Genomic DNA, 7,165 nt, shown 5'->3' on the forward strand with positions numbered 1-7,165 from the left:
CTCTTTGTTTTTCTTTCCTTTCCTCTGGATCGTTCTTTCGTCCACTGCCTGTTTGTTGTTTGTCACCATTACGATAACCGTGCAATAATGCTTTATGATTTCAGCTAGCTAGTTAGCCTCATGGGATCTAGCTATGATTACACATTAAAGTTTCAAACCACCCAAAGGTAAGATACCATTGAATTGTATCAGAAGGACAGCGCAATACCTTTTTCTTTATCCATAAAAACTGATGACTACAGCTCCCAGGTGTGAGTGTGAAGGAGGGCGTTGCCGAAAAAACAGCGAGCATGCTCAGCAAAACCCTCCCTGGATAAATAAAGGTTTGAAAACTGATGCCAGCTCAAATTAGACCGAGAGTACACGAGGAAGTACAGATTGTGCAGCTGCCGAGGGAATATTTTAAATGCGGCGGCCTGGTTTTTATTTATGGTTTTGTTTTATTCTAGTGCTATCTGTAAAGGACGGTGTTTTTTAAGTGTGTGTCCCCATCAACTTTTTACTGAGTCAAGGGTTCATGCCAGGGGCGGACTGGCCATTGGGAATACCGGGAGTTTTCCTGGTGGGCCGGTCGGACAATTCACTAGCGGTACCGAGATGGGCCGGTCGAGTTTCCCGGGCTGATTTTTAGTCCCAGTCGCCCCTGGTTCATGCTACAAGAGAGCTGAATCTCTTACAACATTTCTGGCATAGTTTGAAATCAGCTGTTGCAAGACTCAGATGATCAGTCATAGTAAGCAAGAAGCTCCTTTGTTGTTGTTTTTTTCTAATGAAATGTATATTGTTACACTATCCAGTCATTCTGCTGACACATACAGGAGGAACCTAAATCACACCCCCGAACAATCCCCCAAATACCACAAAACCTTGTCATATATGTTTTATGTTCAGGTTGATGTTATTTTTTAGCTAGGTTAAGCAAGTTAAAAGCTGAGGTAAATACTAAGTCTACACATATAATTGAATCCTCAATGACACCAGCCTTATCTCTTCAAAACCCACCCTTTCTGAACGTAAGCTCCCACACTATTTTTGGAATCGGCTTCCATTGTTGTCTAGGTGAATCTCGGCCACATACACACCAGACAGTCATAAACATTTGTTATCGCCACATCCACCCTATCAGGAGAATGCTTATCGCTCAAGTCATAACAAAAACGAGCTATCTAGAATGCAGTAAACACATCATTCAGGTTCCCTGCCCGTAAATGAGCTTCACCACCATGAAATTCACAGGAAATGGGACAACCATATTTGTTCAATTTGGTTTGTGTTATTACTGTCATTTCAAAAGAGTTCAGTACATTGCTCATTAGGCCTCAATCTGTATTGCTGATGAGCAACATTCATAACATGACTTAGCTTACATAAGTACACTAAAGAGGAAAATGTCCTGTGCAAACATCTGTCAGGGAAATGGATTTGAATATGAAAGGATCTTGAGCTTAGGAGAAGATACATTTCATCTACTCTGAAACAATTTGGAACGTGTCTAAGATTCACTTCTTTATGCCAATAATCCTGCATACTCAGAAATGTCACCTGGTGAGTTCATGTCTCCATGCTTTAATGTTCAAAAAGCTCTTTATTTTTCTCATACTGCCTGTGCCGCAGCACCTCTTTTCACCCTCTGTCTGAAACCACAGCCCAGTCTGCTCTGATTGGTTAGCTGGCCGGCTCTTTTGTGATTGGTCAACCGCTTAGAGATGTCCCGATGTTACATGACCATGCATGCTGCTGTCAAATACCTCCTTTTTTCAATATATACTCAAATATGCCAACTCCATGGTAAACATTGTTTACCTAGCATCTGGCAGCTCTTAGTTGTTGCTCAGAGCAGGTTCATGTTCTGGTTCGAAACAGCTGTCTGCAACTGCAGCCACCCCCAACAACCCTGGGCTTTCTCTCCTTAAAAACAGCGCCTACGTTTATTCAGTGTTCAGGGCGTCTTGCCTGGTTGGGATCCTGTCAATAGCAGGCAGTTCTCCAGGTGACGCATCCTCCACCCCCATTTCCTCCGCTCCCTGCTGCTTTCATCTCTGTCTCCGATGCCTTGAAGACGTGACTTGGCCCATTTTCGAGAAATTCCTCCCTTTACTGTTTTCAAGGCGGTGCATTGTGTTTTACTACAGGTGCTTAAGATTTTTTGTCATGGCTGTGTATTCGTTTTTATCACCCCCTCTCTAGCCGCTAAAGAGCCCTGTCCTTATCCAATACAATGTCACCACACAAGATGAACAAGAGAGGCTCAGGGTATATCAGACTTCCTATCAAGCACCAGGAAAGAAAAACTATTCACCACATACGTTGTGTTGTGCTCTGTGTCACGCTCCGTCTGCTCCCACAAGTTGTTTCCATTCTTGAGAAACGCAGTCAACATTTAAGTCATTATCAGGCAGCTGTTGTGGCTTCAATGAGCGGAGCAAAGTCAGGTCAATGCCTGAAGACGGGCTGATAAACATTCTGGCAGGCCTCCAGCAAATGTCCTATTTTATACGAAATGCGCACTTTGTAGAATTATGTTTGTTTAGATAGTCCAACACTAAGGTTATTAACAACCAAGGTGTTGACAAGTTTTGCTTGAGAATTGCTGAATGTCTACAGACTACCTAACACACACTTTTAACAGAAACCACAACCATTACTTAGGCTTTTATTGGAGAAACCCTAACCCTAACCCTAAGCATCCAATAGAAAATAAACATCATCGAAGTAAAGAGATTTTCGTATTAATTTAGTTTGTTTTATGTCACAGTTGTTATCTTTCAGAGCTAAGAGCCTGAATAGGACTGTTCAAATAAAGATTAGCTGCGGTTTACTGAGGAGTCTGGTTTATTTACCATGTCTACTTAACTATGGCTTGATTGCCAAAATGTTCAAGTGGGATTATCTGCCACTCATTTTCAACACCTGACTGATGCAAGCCTAGGCGTGATATTGTTTTTCTTCTACAATACGTGATAGCACATGTAATAATATCAGTCCACAGTCCTGACGGCCATGTTCAGGCCATGACAGCTGCTGTAGCCACTAGATTTTGGGAGAGACCAATGGCCGCCAAGGTCTATTAGATCGCTGCTTATGTGATGACATGTTTGACTTTGTTGACGAAAGCTCCGTTGACTTATGTTCTTAGTTTTTGTGTCGCGGAAAATAGCATTTGCAGATTGCAGAGGAATTTTGATGTCTGACAGTTTCCATCAGATGCTTAGTGAAGTCTCTATGTCTTCATGAGGATGTCTCATAAATAGGGAGGAGATTAGCACATGAGCATTAGCTGTTCTAGGGTGCAAACACATACAGTCAAACACACTATAGCCACATAAACATAACACACACAAAGAATCAAAACACCTCATATCATGACATCAATCATTCAGTCAATAACTCCAGAAGAGAAACAACAGTTATCATCTTCAGTTTTCACCCATTATTTAGTTGAAAACAAAATGAACAATTAACCAATTTTTAAGAACATTTATGGCGCGTTTCCACTGCAGGCCTCGCTCGGTTAGGCCTTATTAGGCCCGGCTCACTTTAATGCTGCGCTTCCATTACAGTTTAGGAACTGGGGTAGTTACTATAGTAACGCAGTGTAGGCGGAGCCGGGACGTCATCTTCAATGAGAGCCCCAGAAAAACAACCCAGCCGTTAGCTCTTAGCACTCAGAGCTCACAGCTCCTCATATCTGTTCAGAAACTAGACAAAAGTTAAACAAGTACAAACCACAGACTGCCTGTGTCATGGCGAATACAGTCGCTGGTTTATGTATGTCTGTATAGGCCGTTGTTGTGAGTGTGGACGGTCGGAGCATATATAACGTTAGCTTAGCCAAGCTCCATTTAGAAAACACGCATTTTAAAAGGGTTTTTTGCCTGCCGTCTGTCTGCAGACTTGTCAAAGCATTAATTCATGGTTTTTACTAACCGGTATCAGTATGTTGTTACTTCGGCATCATTTTGAAACGTGTATTACAATTAAATCACGGTCAAATATGTTCATCTTGTTGTAGTTGTAGCCCCTTTGCCAGCGATTCTCTCTCTAGTTTAGCATACTCAGCCCGACTCAGCCTGGTTGTTCCTGGCCCTAGAACCACGATTTAGTCGGGCCAGAAAAAAGGTGAAAAAGTAGCCCCGGGCCAAAACTAGGCCAAGTGGAAACGCAACCAAAGTCAACTTTAATGTCAATCTTTCAGTTTGTGTGTACAGACAGAGAAATCGGAATAACGTTTCCAACAATCCCGAATACAAAAATACAAATATGTATAAAATATGTATATCCAATATATATACAATCAACAGACACATTTACAACACACTTCTACTACAAATATATTCATGGCAAACAATAGTCCTTGTCTGAAAATACCCTTACATTGTTTATTTATGTACCTGCGCTTTCAGAATATTACATTTCAAGGATTTAAAATAGAATAATGATTTTAAAAGAAATGTTTGAAATTCTCGGCCAAGGGTGATTTCGACTTTCACTCATACATTCATACATTTAGTTTCTTACACCTTAACTCATAGAAACATGTCAAAGACTATACAGGTCAACACATTTCAACTCCGATGGAATAAATCGTAAACATTTCAAAACCAGGGTATTTCTGCTTTTCCCAGAGCCATTTATTTTTGAACATATTGATCACCTAGCATTAGCAATGACTCAGAACCACAAGGCCCCGGTGATAAATGTAATGGCCCTATAATATTTAGTTTTGTTATGTTGTCTATGAATGTTTTACTGCTCAGGATACAATACAATTCTTTATGATGTCCTGTGGCTTCCTTTATTCAAATAAGGTAACATCCTGAGTGGAGACTGTTTCAAATCTTGATGGATAGACAGATGCATGTTTTTAACCAGAGGACCCATTCATTCCTTAGAAAACATCTGACTCAATAGATTATTCATATATGTGTGTGTACTATGAATCACCATATTCTTCTTTGATATGGAGATTACTAAATATATATTTATTGTTGTAGCCTAGCAGGAAAATGCTGGAGCATCGAGTCACTTCCATCAAGGCAAGTGAAGAAAGAAAAACTCTCTCCGCAGTCTGACAGCGTGACCGAGACTTCAGAGTAACTCAACCTGCTGACATGACACGCTTTCATGAGCCTCTCTCTTTTATTCACACGTGCACACACTCATGTTCTCACTCTCGTAAACATGTGCAAACAGTTGCACTTATGCATGGTCACATACATGTTAATGCAGGGACAAAAAATGCACATGCACACATAAATATGAACATCTTGCTATGACCATTGCAGAAGGTATTTTTTCTCTGATGGTGACAGCAAGTTAAGAAACAAGTACGGAACATTTTGATCAAGAATATAAACTAGTCTATAGTTAATAGTAGTAAATAATTGGTCAAAATCCCAATACTTTATTTATCCCTGAAAATTGTGTCTGTGAAAGTTGCTCTGTTTTAAAATGAAAATAAGTAAAAAATATTTGTTCATATAAACACAAGAAGTTCATGTAAGAATGAGCAATTAAAAGATACATTTATAAATAAAATATAATCAAATACATATATTTATATAAGCATAAGCAGTTGTGTTGTAACAAAATGTCCAATCAAATAAAAATAAAAATAGAATAATAATATTTAAATAAAGATAAGACGTGATAATGTGCACATTGTTCTACAATATATCAATATAAAAATGATTTACAGTAGTAGTAAAAGCTATTCATACAAATACTTTCTTGGAAACATGCTCTGTTGTCAGGTAATTACTAAGCAAGTAAAAATAACAGAAGTTATAAAAAGTATTTTTAGAAAGTCATATATCTCTACACCTCGATGATTGCAAAGTAAATGTGTTGAGTAAGTCCATGGTGTCTTTCATGAGAGCGGCTCTGCAGACGTGTCCTGGCAGTCTGTGACACATTAATGCTTCTCAAGCTCTCAGGCATGCATGAAGGCTTCTCATTCCTTCTGGGTGACACTGGTGCTGCGGATCAGTGACTCAACACCTGCTGAATACGGGCCGGCAACTTACACACTGTGAGGCAATCATTACAGTTAGAGAGATATTTCACAATTAAACAACTCGGATGCTGTTTCACAATTTCAGCTGTTTTGTTCAATGTGTGTGATGTTTTCTTTTGCAACAGAAATTAAATAAAGCCAACACTTGGTAAGTATATGGTCCTACTACCAGAGGTGGAAGAAGTACTCAGATCATTTACTTCAGTACAAATTGCAATACTACAGTGTAAGAAATACTCTGCCACAAGTAAAGTCATGTATTAACAATCGTAACTAAGCAAAAGTATGAAAGTATTAGCATCCAAATATACTTAAAGTACCATAAGTAAATGTATTCAATATGCAGATTTTCCATTTGAATTGTCCAGCTTGTAAAGGTGGAGCTACTTTAAATAACTTTTTTACTGCTAGTGCTATGTATCTTTTTTGAATACATCATTTTGTATTTATATATTTTGTATTAATTATATGAACCAGCAAAGTAACTAGTATCTTAAGCTGTCAGATAAATGGAGTAAAAAGTACAATATTTGCATCCAAAATGTAGTTAAGTAGAAATACATGTATGCAATTGAAATACTCAAGTAAAGAACAGGAAGCTCAGATAGTCCTTAAGTACAGTAGTTGAGTAAATCTACTCAGTTACTTGCCTACTACTTAACGGCCTTGATTCATTCCCCTGCAACTAAGAACCAGCCTTTGTGTACTTCGGTTGTGGCTAAGGGGTTGAGCGCTAATCTGACAATCAGGGGGTCAGTGGTTCAATCCCAGCCCCTGCATTCAACATGTCAAAGTGTCTTTGAGCCCCAATATGCATCTCTACGATAAGGAAATGTATTTCAGTCAATTTGGATAAAAGACTCAGTTAAAAAATGTGATTTCCTTTGAGCAAAACAATAAATCCACACCAGTTCTATGACAACCGCTATGATAATTAGGGCAAAAAGAAAAGTATTCCACTGTATTAAAAAATAAAAACACAATGCTTACAATAAAGGAATGGTATAACAGATGGGCTATGGGTTGTTCCTTGCTCTTTGAGCCACATGTATAATTAATCATCTGATTTATAGTGTACTCTACCCTAAAGTGAATAAGTGGTTGTAATTTAAATGAACCAACCGAAAAAAGGAGTTGTGTTGATATTGT

This window comes from Gymnodraco acuticeps, unplaced genomic scaffold (assembly GCF_902827175.1).
Source record: "Gymnodraco acuticeps unplaced genomic scaffold, fGymAcu1.1, whole genome shotgun sequence".
Classification (NCBI taxonomy): Eukaryota; Metazoa; Chordata; class Actinopteri; order Perciformes; family Bathydraconidae; genus Gymnodraco; species Gymnodraco acuticeps.